We start from the raw sequence: 17,157 nt of genomic DNA on the forward strand, positions 1-17,157 counted from the left end.
TCAGTTGAAGGAACTTCTAAAGATTAGAACTTTATAGCTAGAATTTATAGTTCCATGTGTGAAATGGAACTGACTCACCAAAAAAATACACAGGAGAAGAGGCTGGCTGGCTGCAAATATTCTTAGGGAAGAGATCCCTGCATGGGTTTGTGAGGTTTTTTGATGCTGTTGTTCTTTTTGCTTTTCTTGTTTTGTTTTGTTTATTTGTTTACCACTATATTCTATATAGCCTATATCACCCGTAGTTTCTATGCTTTCATGAATCACTAACGTTGCTTTCAACTTGTCTACTATTACTTTAATTTCTGAGCCTACTTCCTATATGTTCATCTGTATAGTCAAGTAGCAGCTATTTTTTCTCTTGATATTTGATAATTTTCAAGTCTTGCCTAGTTGTATGATTTTAGGGGCATGTTTTCATTTCTTTCCAAACTGATTGAATATTTATATACAGAGAAGCAGTATGTATAGGAAGAAGTTCAATATAGTCTCCAGAAGCTGCCTAGGTTCAAATCATGCCATCACTCACCACTTTGTAGGCTATTCCTACTTCTATTAGTACAGTACAGCTTATGTTGCTTATATTCATTAATCACATCTAAGATGCTATTGAACTCTAGATCTGTTATTCACTTTTATTTCATGTGATTCTACCTATTTAGTTAATTCATTTTAACTTTGGCCTATTTCTTTCATGGTATATTTTTTAAAAGTTGATTATTTCTTGGGCACGAAGGTGGCTCCATCAGTTAAGCGACAGAGTTCAGCTCGGGTCATCGTCTCGCCGTCCCTGAGTTCTAGCCCTGCACTGGGCTCTGTGCTGACAGCTACAAGGAATAATTTCCTATTTGATTCCTTAATTCATAGTAACTAAAAGTAGTTTCCTTTTCTATTTATCTGTCACTCCATTTATATAGTTAGTTAATTTTCTGTCTTCCATGTCCAAACCTACTTAAGAGACTTTAACCATTTCACTAATTTTCCATTATACATTTTTAGGTGCATGATTCTTCCATGATAATTACTTAGTGCATCTTGAATTTCTTCTAACATACTAAAACATTTAATACATTGGTTTTTATTTTCTAATCTACAAGGAATAATTTAATTAGGAATCTTATTACTTATCCACATATTTAAGAAAGATGAAGTGTATAATTTACTCTTCAGTGCTATATTGATCTCTTTCTCTATGGAAATAGCTTTGAGCTTTACTATATGATCAAAGTATTTATATTAATAGCTGTCTATCACAAGTATATTCATAATTTTAAATTTTGTGACTGTTTGGCTATTCAGATCTCATCTAAAACATTAAAGTCAATATACAGTGTAATTTATAAGAAAATCAAACAATGAAATTCCTCTCATTTACAAATAGGTCTTATTACTTCATATAGTATTTTCAGTGGGAGTCTCTAGGTTTCCTGTCTGTCGTATCCCCAAATCACTGTTGGATTTGGCAATCCTCAACATAAAATCTAAAAGGTGATATTTATTTTTAACATGAAAGTGAATTTCTAGTTTCGATTTTTTAAAAAGTTTTATGGCATCCCTCAAGGTTCTTTTAAGTACAACTTAGATGATATATGACCTTAGCCGGGAGTCAGTTTCAGACCTTTCTATTTGTTGATGCCTGTGGAAGGTGAACTATAAATTACTAATGCTGTTGAAATTCAGATATATTGAATTTCTTGCTCTTAATTTGTCTGACTGGACCATCTAAAATGTGGAGACAAATTTTGTTACATATAAGTCTGAAAATCCGCACTGAGTTTTGCAGATCTAGAAGGCTGTGAAATTGTTGCTGGATGGACTGGGTTACGTTTGTCCTTGTTCTTGCTTTGAGCATACCAGATCTTGTATTCTTTTTTTTTTTCCATTTTTTTAATAAACTTAAAATTTTTTTTAACATTTATTCATTTTTGAGAGACAGAGAGTGAGCAGAGGAGGAGCAGAGAGAGAGGGGGACACAGAATCCAAAGCAGGCTCCAGGCTCTGAGCGGTCAGCACAGAGCCTTGACACGGGGCTCAAACTCACAGACCAGACGGCGAGCTCATGACCTGAGCCAAAGTTAGACGTTTGACTGAGCCACCCAGGCACCCCCAGATCTTATATTCTTTTTTAGATTCAGGTATAAAATCAAATATCACCTCTAGGAATTGGCCAATTAAACTTATTTAAAAGCATCTTTAGAATGAAAAAAAAATTATTCTCAAATACTATGTAATCCATAATTTTGTTTTATGGTATCATTGGATCTTTCTCTTTATTTTCACTTTGATCATTTTATTATGCTTCAGTTGTGATTATTGAAACTTCTGAGTTCAGTTGAATTTGCAACAGAAATTTTCCTTAAGCCATATTTTCAATAAAGAACAGGCAGTGAATATACTAAGAAGAGACAAAATTTTTATATTTTCACAATTATAACTAGACATACACTCAACAAAGACTTGTTGAGTTCTTATTATGTGCCAGGTATTGGGGAGCCCAGAAATGAAATAAAATTTCTTCCTTTTAAGGGAGAAAAATAATTATGATAACATATGATGACTCCTCAATAGAAATTTGCCTAAGATATGATTGCAGCCAAGGGGAGTATATAATTCAGCATCAGGGCTCAGGGTATAAGCTGGGCCACAAAAGGTGTATGTAGTATTGAGGGTATTTATAGTGATAAAACTGTACAAGATTTCATTCCTGCAAGGTCTTGTATGATGTTATATTTCTTTCCTCCTGAAGTTGAATGGTAGCCATTAAAGATGCTAAACGGTGGAATGATGTGATCCAGTTTGTGCATTTGGATGTCACTTTGTAGAAGTGTAATAGATTGATGGAGAGGGAGCTAGGACACTGTGTACAGATTCAGTCCAAAGCTGACAATGGCTGAACTCACATGCTGAGCTGTAGAAATGGAAGTTTGAGAGCAGGTTTGGGAAGTATTAAGGAAATGGTAAAGTTAGGATGCAGTGACTAGTTGGTTGTAAGGGGTCATGGCAAAAACAGAGACAAGGATGAAGTTCAGATTTCTTGCTTGGGCAACTGGATAAATGATGAACTATATTCTGAAATAGGGAACAAAGAAATAGAGCACATTAATAGGGATGATGACAAGTTCAGACTGAACATGCTGAGTTTGAGATACCAGTGATATGTTCAGTGGAGGTGTTTTGTAGGAAGTTGGGAACATGGATTTTACAGTTAAAGAAAATTTGAGATAAAAGATTATATTTTGAAGATATAGGTGACATTGTGATCAATATTTTGGTGGTAATTGAGACCATAAAGGGGGATGAAATGACCAAGGAAGAGAAAGTAGAGAATGAAGAAAGAGTGCTGAGAAGGAAGCTCAGATGATGCCAGTAATTAAGGAGTTGAGTAAAGGAATAGAAGTTTACAAAGCAGGCTGTAAAGGAGTCACTAAAAAGATAGGAAGACTATTATGAGAAATTTATTTCATAGAATTAAAAGCTGAGAGGGGTGCCTGGATGGCTCAGTCAGTTGAGTGACTGACTTCAGCTCAGGTCATGATCTCACAGCTCGTGAGTTCAAGCCCCATGTTGGTCTCTGTGCTGACAGCTCAGAGCCTGGAGCCAGCTTTGGATTCTGTGTCGCCTTCTCTCTGCCCCTCCCCCACTCATGCTCTGTCTCTCTGTCTCAGAAATAAATAAACATTAAAAAAATTTAAAAAAAAGAATTAAAAGCTGAGAACTGCAGTTTATCCATTGAATTGGATATATTGGAGGTAATGGCCATGTTGGTAAGAACAATTTCAGTGGAATAGTGGGGACTGGATACTGAATAGATTGAACTTCAGAGGTGATGTAGAAGAAATAACTCATAATGAACAATTTTCAAGATATCTGTGCAGTATTAAAGGTTCCCTGCAGCCTGAAGATCTCAAATTGGTAATGTTACCAAGCTATGGATTTAAAAGATTAAAAAAATAATAATTCTCATCCTTCAAGGTTAGGAGTAAAGGAATGTGGTAGGGGATTTGTGACATACGCCCAAAGATGACTGTAAAGAAGTTGAGGGCATTGATGTTTTAAATACTAACTAAAAAGAAACAGAAAACAGTAACCCAATATTGGAATAAATGCCCCTCCCCTCAAGTTAGGCTAGGCTAGGATGAAATCACATTAGTTGGGTTCCATATCTATGCCTTAGACAGGAAGGCTGTTCTTTAATTTTACATGCAGCCTCTGGTAAATGCACGAATTCCCAGAAGGTAATGAGGACGTGCTCTTCGTGTATCAAGGACACCAATAGAGTTGACAGAATAAAAGATCCACGGTGTGCTTGCTGAATGATTAAAGTGTGTTCTTTACTCTTGTGTTTTACCCAGAGAAGCAGACTGTTCAATGTGACTTGGGGTTTTCTGCCTTACTGTTAAATGGGAAGCCCCATGTGTTAGCACATAAATGTCAGGGCGAGCATGTCAAATATCTGTGGTATGTATAAGAGGAGTCACTATTTATAAATTATAAGGCTCTGGGGCTTTTGTCAAAACATGAGATTCTGGGATTTAGCAGCAGGCACAGCTTTCCCCACATATTAGCATTTCACTGAGAGAGGAAGAACAAAACCTACATGACACACAACAATAATCAAACATGCATTCGGATTGATGAAAATAACCTACAAGAATACAGGAAAGCAACCAATAAACAATTTAAGAATGGGGAACCATCTGGGCACCTGGGTAGATCACTTGGTTAAGCATCTGACTTCGGCTCGAATCCTGCAGTTTGTGGGTTTGGGGACACTGCGTTGGGATCTGTGCTGACAGCTGAGAGCCTGGAGGCTGCTTCAGATTCTGTGTCTCCCTCTCTCCCTGCCCCTCCCCTACTCATGCTCTGTCTCTGTCAAAAATAAACATTAAAAAGAAAAAAAAAAGAATGGGGAACCATCTGAATAACTGAAGATATCTAGCAAATGAATGCAGAAATGCCATTTCAGCAGGACTACACTGAAAAAATAGAAAAGATCTCTCTGCTACATAAGACAGATAAGGCCAAACCTGGATTTGAGATAAATATCTGCTTCATCTTTTTCTTTATAATATTCTTTTTCAAAATAAATAAAAACCCTGGTAGCTTTCTTTACCCTGGAGTTCTATTGTGACAAGCTTTGTTATAGCTTGTTAAGCAACTCCAGGGGAAAGGGAAATGGGAACATTCATTAGTGGTGGGACACACACACATGCGCGCACGCGTGCGCGCGCGCACACACACACACACACACACACACACACACACACACACAGAGTAAACCTAAGAGAAAATGTGCAATAAACTGAAAGCCAAGTGATTAAAAATTACTACAATATATGATATTCTCTTTTGGTTACTTGGATAATTATGGAAGTAACCTGATACTAATAATTCTCTGTGTTTTTTTTTTGAAGTTTGTAAATTATAGATAACTTATCTGGTTAAAATTATTAAGTACCCCTTATAACATAGCAATAGTATTTGTTACCAGTAAGCCTTTTATGGTTCAAGAGATGAAAAATTTTATAGCAGAGACTAAATAATTAGCAGAAAATTATGTGACCGTGTGATATCTATGAAAATTGGAAACTAAAAAAAGAGAAGATCGCTGTAGATTATTGTAGTTATGTGTAGGATGTATATTTGGCATCTGCAGGCATCTATAAAATAGCTAGAGGTGAAGAGGAAACTAAAAGAAAATCTCCTTAAGAGCCTAATAGAAAGCACAAATCTACTTTGTAAGAATCCTTGAGATTGAAAGGACTTAAAGCCTAATGTTACATCTACTGATAAGATGTGAGATCTGAAACACAGTATTTTTTGAGACCTATGGTTAAGCCCTGGCTTATTGACTTGCTGGCAGTGTGATTTTATGGGCAATAAGAGAGTTCAGCATCCTACTTTCCAATCCATAAAATGATGGTACCAGGGCTACATTTCATTGATTACAAGTAGCACATTTGTTTACATTTTAACATCCCTGAACTAGAGGTGTGTGTTAACAATTGATGGCATCTTGTCACTGCAGTGAACCAACCAGCTTTTGTGACACAGTTAACTGTCTGCCTGTGCACAAACCTGGTTCCTGCTGTCATTATTGGAAAACTACAAGCCATTAGTCATTCAAGCAACAAACAACTTAAGGATCAAACAGGGAAAATACACATGTCCTGGTTGTTGTGTGAAACCTTTTATTGGCATCTTGTAAGGTCAAAAAAACACCAACATCAAATCTTGTAAAATGGGTGTTGGTGTCTAGGAAGAAACTTATTAAGACAGGAGAAGGGCACTCCTCTATGACATGCTGCGTCACCCATGCTTACGGTGGCACAGAGGATATACTGGATGGAAAACCAGGGGCATCTATCAGCTGAGTTGAAAGTGATTCAGAAAATCATGAAGTTAATTGAAAAAATACTGTAGCCTGTTTACTTCACTTTCTTCTCGTTTTTAAGTATGCACAGGAGTGGTATATATATGACAGAAATTTATGCCTAAATGAATTTAAAGATATTCTTTGAATAAAAATTGTAGGGGATAAATTTTGTTTCTTTCTTAGTGCTACATGAAATAATGATTTCTCACAATCGGTGCCATCTTGTATTTAATGAAATATAGTATTTGAGACAGTTGAAGAGATTAGGAGAAAAGTGAAAGTGGGTAAACATTTTGGGCAATAGCAGTGAAAAAAAACTGCTTGAGAGAAAATATATAAACATGGTCTCTAAATTTAGATACATCTGTACTGAACCATCCCCATTTCTATCCTGGCCTTTATTTACATTGTCAGGTACCTTACCAACTTGCTGCTGACATAGAAAAATGGATAAAACTTATGTGCATCTGCAGAATTGATATTTATTTTCATGACTTCCATATGAAAGGAAGTGCATATCACTGTTTATGTTTTACCTTAAATGTTTATAATATACATTTGAACATTAATATGTACTTCGTTTACAAGTGCAATTGGGTTCAACCTAAAAATATAAAAATCAATTAAGTATTGTTAAAAGTAAATATCATCTATACCACAGCATTTAGTAAAATATGTAGTGTTTATATTTTGGAAAAAGCATATACAAAGACCTTTAATTTCTAGTATAATTTTCTTCTGAAGTCTAGGCTACATTTATAATTATATACATATGTAACTACATATATATATATATATATATATATATATATATATATACTATTTTGCAAACTGCTTTTTAAAAATAATAATATATCTTGGCTATTATACCATGTGCATATGTGTTCAATTATCTATCCCTCTTAATGGCTGCTTTGTATTCCATTGCATGCATATGCCATCGATTTAACTAATACTTTGTTAATGGATATAAAGGTGTCCACCTACTTGCCTTCATAAACAATGTTACATTGAACAGTGTTACAATGGATTCTTGCAGCTTCATTTTTTGTACACCTTGTTTAATTTTTCCTAATGGTAAATTTATACATATGAAATTGATACATCAAAAGGTATGTAGATTCATCTTGTACTTGAGAATACAGAGAAGTTTTTTCTTCAGAAAGGTCATATAAAATTTGGTTTGCTTAACCATGTATTGTAGAAGTAGAAATAATTTCACAGACTGATCTTGGTTGAAACATTATAAGTTAAAATGGATTTTGTATTGAAACCTGTGGATTTAATGTAGAGTAGTTGAAATTGTCCTTCTTAGCTAGACTGGGAGGAAATGGTTAGATGTTTCTCATGAGTGTGCTATTGGCATTTTGGACAGGACTCTTTTGTGTTGTGGGACTAGTCTGTACCCTTTAGGAGTTTATCGATCTAGCCCCTGACTATTAAGTGCTCTGCAGTGACACTGTGACAAAGAAACACACCTCTACACATAACCAAATGCCTCCTAGGTCAAGGGAACTGGGTGAAAAACATTGTTCCAAGACAAAGCAGGAAGGGGAAAGACCTTATTAAATTTAAATTAATACAAGATATGTCTCTCACTATGTTTATAGAGCAGATTCATTCTGGTATTGGTTATCTCATTGTGGGATATTCAATGCTTAACTACAAAGTTTTTTTTTTTTTTAATTTCCTAATCATCCAGGAATGCAGATTTCTAATCACACAGGATAGGAATGCCCAAAGCTTATAAAATATTATAGTAGTGCTCTTTTAAAATATTTATAATATAAATTTGTTGTAGCAAATGAATTAAAAATTTTTTAATCTTAATATAACAAATACTTTATTTGCATTACCAAATACCATGAAGACATACATAGACAGCAGTAATATTTAAAAAAAATTAATGTTTATTTAATTTTGAGAGAGATAGAGAGACAGAGAGTGAGAGGAGAGGGGCAGAGAGAGAGGGAGACACATAATCCAAAGCAGGCTCCAGGCTCTGAGCTGTCAGCACAGAGCCCAACGCGGGGCTCGAACTCACAGACCATGAGATCATGCCCTGAGCCGAAGTTGGATGCTCAACCAACTGAGCCACCCAGGTACCCCAGACAGAAGTAATATTTTAAAATTTTCTTCATTTTCCCCATCCATTTACTTTCTTCACTGTAAGTGCTTCCACGTTTCTTTCATCCTAAATTGTCCCTAAAATCTGCAAGCCTTTCCTCATTTGAAGATTTCCTCAAATGTAAAAGAATTAAACTGTGATTCATCACAGTATAAATTGTGTAGGTGTTTGTTGTTGTTGCTGTTGTTTATTTCATTTTTGTTTTTGCTTTGATGCTGAGAAAATCTCAGATGGGTCCCAGGTCTAATTGTCACCTTGTGCCTGCTCAAAATAAATAGTACTCTGGCAAATTTAAATGCCAGTGTAACCCAAAGCCTCCTTCTACAGTATGAAAGTTCTTCTTTGACCACACCCTCATCAAACCTGGCTAATAATAAGAGTAGTTATTAATAGTACAGCTCTGAAATCAGACTGCCTTGGTTCAGATGTTGTTTAATCTTTCTGTGCTTCACTTTCTGTATCTGGACATTTCCAGAATAATATCACAATTACCTCAAAAAACTGCTGTCAAGAATTAGACCCGTTCTTGTTACATAGTAAGCACTCAATACATGTTTATCATTATCATGATTATTGTTATTTGTGGTGGCTTTGCAATATGTCAGCTGAGCTGGAAATAACAATTCCCAGAACCCCATTCCTGCATAGTGTGGGTTCTTTTTGACCACAAGAGAAATCTTGCTGGTTGGAAGAGGAGAGTAAGCAGAAGCCCTTGTTGAGACAGAGGCCGTTGCTGTGCCTGCCCATTGCTAGGGCTCTCTGCCTCACCTTGTTGAGCACCTGTCCTGCCCATTACCCCTCCAGCTTCTGTTTCTCTGACTCCTGGGCCAAGTGCCAGGGGCACATTTAGCTTCTTCAAGAAATGCACTAAGGCTTCTCCTGTCACTCCATCATTGAAGTTGGAGGCTTGGAAGCACTGAGAGACCTGTAGAGGTTCTGCAGTTCTAGAGAGAGCCATGGGTTCCTACTAGTCCTCACAGATTCAGGTTCTTCCTTACTGTCCTATCTTTCCTTCCTTCTGACCTCCAGCCCTGCTAACGGAAGACCCAGCAACAGATTCAGGGACAGCTGACTCAACCTGTTCAACCACCTTGTACAACTACAGCAAATCCAATCCCGTGTAACAAATTCCTTACAACTCTCATAGAGGTTTTGCTTATTTTGATCAAACCCCATACATCGCTCATGTAATTGCTGCTGTGAGCATAAAAAGTTTCCATTTGTTTTGATTTGTACTTCTTTCTCATTAGAGACTGAATATCTTTTGGAGTTTTCACTGGTTCATTTGTCGTCCATAATTTGCCTATTTGTATTTGCCAATTTTCTGTTAGATTGTCCCTTCTATACTGCTTTGTAGGAATGCATTATAAATTAAGGATATCAAAACTTTGCAATATGTGTTTTATGTGTTGTTATTTTAATTTTATGTATTTTTTTGCCATGCAGTTTTATTTTTTTTGTAATTAAAATTTTCACATTATTTGACTTTGTAAGTTCCAGCCTTGATAATGTGCCTTCCCCAATCAAAAATCGAGAACTTTTTATATCTTTTCTACCCCACCCCCAATTTTCTTGAGATATAATTGACAAGTAACATTGCATTAGTTTGAAGGGTATAATGATTTGATATGTGTAAATATTGTAAAACGACTGCCACAATTAGTTAACATCCATCACCTCACATAGTTACAATTGTTTTCATATGATGAGAACTTTAAGATCTACTCTCTTAGCAACTTTTCGAATCTACAATACAGTAGTGGTAACCATAGTTACAATGCTGTACATTATGTCCCCAGAACTTATTTATCTTGCAACTGGAAGTTTATGCATTTTGACCTCCTTCACCCATTTGGACCATTTTCTACCCCCTACCTCTGGCAATCACCAATCTGTTCTCTGTATCTTTGAGGTAATTTTGCCTATTGTAAATAAGATGCAGTCAACATGGAGATGCACAAAGTGGTAGTGATTTCATTTCCTTTGAGTATATACCCAGAAGTGGAAATGCTGTATCATGTAGTAATTTTATTCTTAGTTTTTTGAAGAAACTTCATACTGTTTTCCATAGTGGCTGCACTAATTTACATTCCTACCAACAGTGCACAAGGGTCCCCCTTTTACACATCCTTGACAACACTCATTGCTTCTTGTCTTTTTGATAATAGCCATTCTGACAGGTGTGAAGTGATATCTCATTGTGGTTTTTATTTGCATTTCCCTCATGGTTAATGATGTTGAGAACCTTTTCATACCTGTTGGCTATTTGTATGTCTTCCGTCAAAAAGTGTCTATTCAGGTACTTTGCCCATTTTTTGATCAGATGACATGCTTTTTTTCTTTTTTTCTTTTGTCTTCTGCTGCTGAGTGGTATGAATTCTTTACGTATTTTGCCCTGATTATCAGTTATATTATTTGTAAATATTTTCTCCCTTTTAGTAGGTTGACTTTTCATTTTGTTGATGGTTTCCTTTGCTGCACAGAAGCTTCTTAGTTTGATATAGTCCCACCTGTTGATTTTTGCTTTTGTTGCCTTTGTTTTTTGGTATCAAATCCAAAAATATCATTGCCAAGACTCATGCCTGGAAGCTTACCTTCTGTATTTTCTTCCTGTAGTTTTATGGTTTCAGGTCCTATGTTCAAGTCTTTAATCCATTTTGAGTTGAGTTTTGTGTATGATGGAAGATCAGAATATAATTTTGTTCCATTGCAAGTGGCTATCCAGTTTCTTCACACAATTTATTGAAGAGACTGTCATTTTCCCACTGTGCATTCTTACATACTCTGTAAATTAATTAACCATATATGTGTGAGTTTATATCTGGACTCTCAGTTATGTTTCGCTGATCTATGTGTCTGTTTTTATGCCAATACCGTGCAATTATAGCTTACTAATATAGTTTGAAATCAGGAAGTCTGATGCCTCCAACTTTGTTCTTGTTCAAGATTGCTTTGACTATTTGGCGTTTTTCGTGGTTCATACAAATTTTAGGGTTCTTTGTTCTATTTCTGTGAAAAATGTCATTGGAATTTTGATAAGAATTGCAGTGAATCTGTAATATATATTTTTTAATTTGGAGAAAATTTATCATGAAGCCCTTGGTATGTGATTTGTATTATTATTGGAATTATTACTTGGGTAAAATGTTCAAATATTTTGAATACTATATATTATTAGATGGACTTCTCTCATAACAAATATACACATTTATCTGTAAATGACAGATAAAAATTACACACGTATTGCCATCTTTACAAAATTATAACAGCAGGTTTAGCAATCACCTGAAAAAATACTAGAAAACAAATTTATTTTTTTGTATTTATGGAGTCAAATTTGGAAAGGACAGTAAAGTTCACATAATCTAAAGTCTCAGTCAGAAAGGAAACTTCTGGTTTTCTTGGTAGCTTGTTCTAACTTTATTTATTAGAAATTATTTTGTAATTCTTATCTGTTGCTTCTAGTTTTGCTATCTGAAATTCTGCAAGTATGTCTAATATTATCTTTGTCACTCCATAGCTTTTAAATCTTTGAAGATAGCTTTTGTAGTTTTGTTAAGTATATCTTTTTCAGTTCTTTATTCATATTCATTTGTTAATTTTTTTCAACATATATTTACTGAACACTTATTATGTGCCAAGGAATGTTTTAGATGTTGAACACATTACAGTGAAAAATAAAGACTATGATCTCATGGAGCTTACATTCAAGTAGTAATTCCTTGTATTACAAATGTGTATACTCTTTATCACTTTGCTGAGACTTCTGTATTTGTTAATCTCTTTGTAAGTGCTTTGCCTAGAATAAACAGAACAGGATAGATATGCCGTCTAACTAGTGTAGCTGTGGTGATGAGCCAACTGTTCCTTGTTCACATACAAGCAATTTTTCATTTAAATTAATTGTGTTTCAGTAATTAAATTAAATTCAAATATAGTAGCAAGATTGGCTGCTGCATGAAGAAATGCTGCCTAATTATACTTCATATTGTGTCAGGAGTTTGCCTAAGAAAAGAATTCAAGATGGGAAGTTATAATACCAGGGAGGTGATTAGACTGTAGAACTTTTTGTAACAGAACTAGCTTCTAAATCTTCAAATACGTACATAGAGACTAGGACTGTTACTGAAGGGGACTTGTCAATTCAATTTATTCTTTATGGTTAACTGTTTCCTATGTTCTATGCCTCATTTATATAACATCATGTTGTTTGAGGTTGTAGCCTTTACATTTGAATAATTCACACAGGGAGAATAAGAGTCCATGTGTTTACCTATTAAAATTTAAAATGATAATGATTGAGAAATTATGAATGTGATTTGTCTTCATGACCTAGATATGAATGCTTATCAAGAAATAAATAATGGGCATTTGTAATAGGAACACAATTTTCCATTCCATATTCCTACTAGGGCTGCCACTACATCTTGAACTGCTCAAATTTTCTTACCTTTTTTTCCTCCTGTTATCATGTCAAAAGTAAATTTTGAAAGTCATAGGTTTAGAATGAGTTAAAATCAGAGGGTTGTTGGATAAGAATATGGATGCCTGCTGCCTGTCTCTAAAGATGAAAATAGAGGGCAGTTAACTTAGGCAGTAACCTTTTTGTAATAAGAAACTTTCCTGGGAAACAAATGAAGACTCTCACATGTCCATACAGATTCATAAAATGCTGCTGGGATCTGCTCCTGTTTCTGTAGAAATGCTGCATAATAGAGCAGGCAGTACTTAGTATTCCATCAAGAGGCTGTTTTTCATCTCTTGAGCCAGTAGCTTCTGTAAATTTCTTATGAAGCATGCAAAAATTTTTTCCTCTACAAAACTGAACAGGCAGTGGGTTTCTTCAACTACACTATTATATAAATGTCAGTAGTACACATTTTATATTTTAAGTGCCAAAATAAGTTAAGTCGTCCACTACTTAATTCTTTTACAGAGAATAAAATTGTGCATTCTCTTAGTAATAGATTGATAATAAGAATATATTGCTATTTTTTTATATTTTTAAACTTATTTTAAAATATGACATTAGGATGATCATCTTATTTATTTGTTTTGGTGTTTTTTTTTGTTTTGTTTTGTTTTTTTAGGTAGGTTCTAAGCCCAGTATGGGGCTTTAACTCACAACCCTGAGATCAAGATTTGCATTCTCTACCCACTGAGCCAGCCAGGCACCCCTAGGTTGATCATGTTAATGCTTATTTCCCTTTCTTTATTATTGTTAAAAATTGTGTTTTCCAATTAGTGACTTTTGTGTATTTTGATATAAGTTGTTAATTTTTGCATCGACTTGCCTTGTTTGTAAAGATTGCCATTTTCGCTCATTCATTCATTTAACAGTTATTTATTGAACACTTATGTGCCTAGAACAGTGTTAGTCACCATAAATGAATGGAAATTTCCAATTCAGGAGACATAGAAAAGAAAAATACATGTGATTGTAGAATGTATTGGTAGCAGATGGAGTGGTTAAGATCTGGAACTGGAAAGCTTAATAGATTAAGAGGAGTTAGATCATGAAGGTGACAACTAAAAGTTTGTGCTTTGTCTTGAGGGCAGTGGGAAACTCTTAGGGCTTAATCAGGGGATTAACATGATTAGATTAGTATCATAGAAAGATCACTTTTGGCTGTCATGCAGAGAATGGGCTGCAGAGAAACTGCAAGGACAGCAACTATATAGGAAGCTGTTATAATAATTAAAGCAAAGATGATGGTGTCCACAGTAAGTAGAGGCAGTTTATAGACAGGTTTACTTATCAGACAATCTGTAGTAGTTGAGGGGAAGAGAATCTAAAATTCTTTGGAAAATAATGTTTAAGAGATGGGTTGAAGAGAGAGAACCCACAGCAAAGACTAGAATGAGTGGCCTAAGAGGTGGGAGTATAACCAACCAGGAGATTTCTTGGAAGGGGAGCCCAAAACTAAATGTTACAATGCATTACTTATGTGCCTGGGGAGAAAAGTGTTTTTGTGTTTGTGTTAGGTGAAAATAAAGTAGTGGTTTTCTTTTTAAAACAAAGCAAGGACATAGCATTCACTAAGTTGTCACTATTGCTTGGTCAATTGTCAATAGGTTGATAGTAATTTTGGGAAAGGGAATTGGAGCAAACCTCCTTAATGGGAGACTCCAAGAGATGTCTTGGAGTTTGTGTGGGTAATGAGGCTAATCTTTCAGCATCATCCTGGTATTTCAGAGATGTGGTGATGACAAATGTGAGCATGTAATAGTTCCAGAGACTCTCTATAATTAATTACCACCTTACAGTTATCTTCAGACATTTATTAATAACATTAAAATTCAGTTTTAACAATCTATCATAGTCCTTTTAAGTAGGAGTAACTGCTTAAATCCCAGCAGTTGTTTTCCTTAGCTGCCAAATAGAAATATGACCATGTGCTCTGTGCAAGTCAGAAATGCTAGCAACACTTCTGCTTTCCCAAATGTTCGTTTAACTGCAGGAAAAACAACAACAATAACAAAATTAAAAAAAAAACTACATTTTCTTCAGATCTGTATTTCAAAGAGCATTTTAAATATGATCTTTACATCTTTTATCAGTAACATCTAATAGATGATGATTTTACAGTAAATGGTGATTTTTTACAGATGGTGATTTTACAGTAAATAGAAACAAAATTATTACAACAATCCTCAGAAGTCAGTATTTGTGGTATCTCCAGTTACCAGATAAGGTAACAGAGGTCCCAAGTGGTTCACATTTACACATTTGCACATTTACAAGTGGAAGAACACATATTCAAATATAGACTTTCAAATGCTCTGGTCTTTGGTCATTTGACTTTTTCAGTGGCTTTAGTGGACTTGTTTAGGGCGCCTGGGTGACTCAGTCAGTTAAGCATCTGACTCTTGATTTTGGCTCAGGTCATGATCTCATGATTCATGAGATCGAGCCCTGAGTCTGCACTGACAACGTGGAGCCTGCTTGGGATTCTGTCTCTCCCTCTCTCTCTGCCCCTACCCTGCTCTTGTACGTGCACACACACTCACTCTCTCTCAAAATAAATACACATTTTAAAAATTAAATTAATAATAAGATAAAATTTACTTGTTTGTCTTTTGAGTCCACATCCCTGCCTATAAAGAAGCTTAATCTGTAAAAGCTGCTGTCTCCATTCTAGGGGCTCCTGTATACCTTCTCAGAATCCTTACAGCTAATTTAAACTATGTGTTAGCCATGAGGCCACCTCTTATTTAGATGAATTTAGGCTCCAGGGCAGAGGAAGATGAAGAGAAAAAAACAAATACAGAAACTAATATATATTGATGAATTAAATTTTTTTCAAATGTTTGCTTATTTATTTATTTATTTATTTATTTATTTATTTATTTATTTTTGAGAGAGAGAGAGAGAGAAACAGAGTGTGGGTGGGGGAGGGGCAGAGAGAGGAGACACAGAATCCGAAGCATGTTCCAGGCTGTGAGCTGTCAGCACAGAGCCTGACACGGGGCTCAAATTCACAAGCTGTGAGATCATGACCTGAGCCAAAGTCAGACGCTTAACTGACTGAGCTGACCAGGTGCCCCAATATTGATGAATTTTTTAAAAAATGATTTATGTTTATTGGATACAGTTCAGTGTTGTCTGGAAGTTTTTTGAAAAATATATTTGTGCCATCACTTTTTAAAAATATTTTAGCTTTGAAATAACTTTATATTTTTTATTTTTATTTTTTTGTGTTTTATTTATTTATTTATTTATTTATTTTAATATGAAATTTATTGTCAAGTTGGTTTCCATACAACACCCAGTGCTCATCCCAACAGGTGCCCTCCTCAATGCCTATCATCCACTTTCCCCTCCCTCCCACCCCCATCAACCCTCAGTTTATTCTCAATTTGAAATAACTTTAAACCTCCTTCATTTCCTTACCCATGTTAACATGTCACATGACCATAGCACATTACTTGAAACCAGTAAGTTAATATTGCTGATTACAATTAAGTAAACTCCAGACTTTAGTTATGCATCGGTTTCCCTCTCCTCAGCATCCCTTTTCTGTTTCATAATCCACTCCTGCATCTTACATTGCATTTAGTTGTTGGGTTTCCTCGGTTTCCTCAAATCTGTGGCTAAATAACATGCTACTAAACAATGAATGGAATGAAATTTCTTTTCCCATGACATTTTATCTGCTAAAAAAAATCAGATCTAAGGACATGACATGATAAAACCCTCTATGGACTGATTCTTTTCTATTTATGCGTCTCCTCTCATTATTTTCTGTCCTCCTATTTCATGCTCTAGTATTGCAAGATTGCTTGAAATCATCTTCCTTTGTCGACAGAAGTCTTTCTTCCAACTTTTTGTTTTTGTGATACTATTTGGCTAGACTTGGATTGGGATACCCTTAACAGTTTCTTCTAGGTAATTTAACTCTTACCTAAATTTCAAGGATCAGTTTGGTGTCGTACACCCATTTATTGTGTCATGTGCTGGTAACTGGTACCTGGTCAATTCAGTCAATATTTGATAACTTGATGAGTTTTTTCTACCTTTTCTGCTATCATTTCCTTATTACTCTTGATGCATGATCCCTGGAGCCGCTGTATTTTGCTTTCTGCCTCCATTAATTGTCTATAATTGCTCTTGGTAATATAAATTGACAAATTCATAGAAAATTTTTAGTTC

The sequence above is a fragment of the Herpailurus yagouaroundi genome, unplaced genomic scaffold (genome assembly GCF_014898765.1).
Source record: "Herpailurus yagouaroundi ecotype Mexico unplaced genomic scaffold, PumYag 159, whole genome shotgun sequence".
In the NCBI taxonomy this organism is placed as follows: Eukaryota; Metazoa; Chordata; class Mammalia; order Carnivora; family Felidae; genus Herpailurus; species Herpailurus yagouaroundi.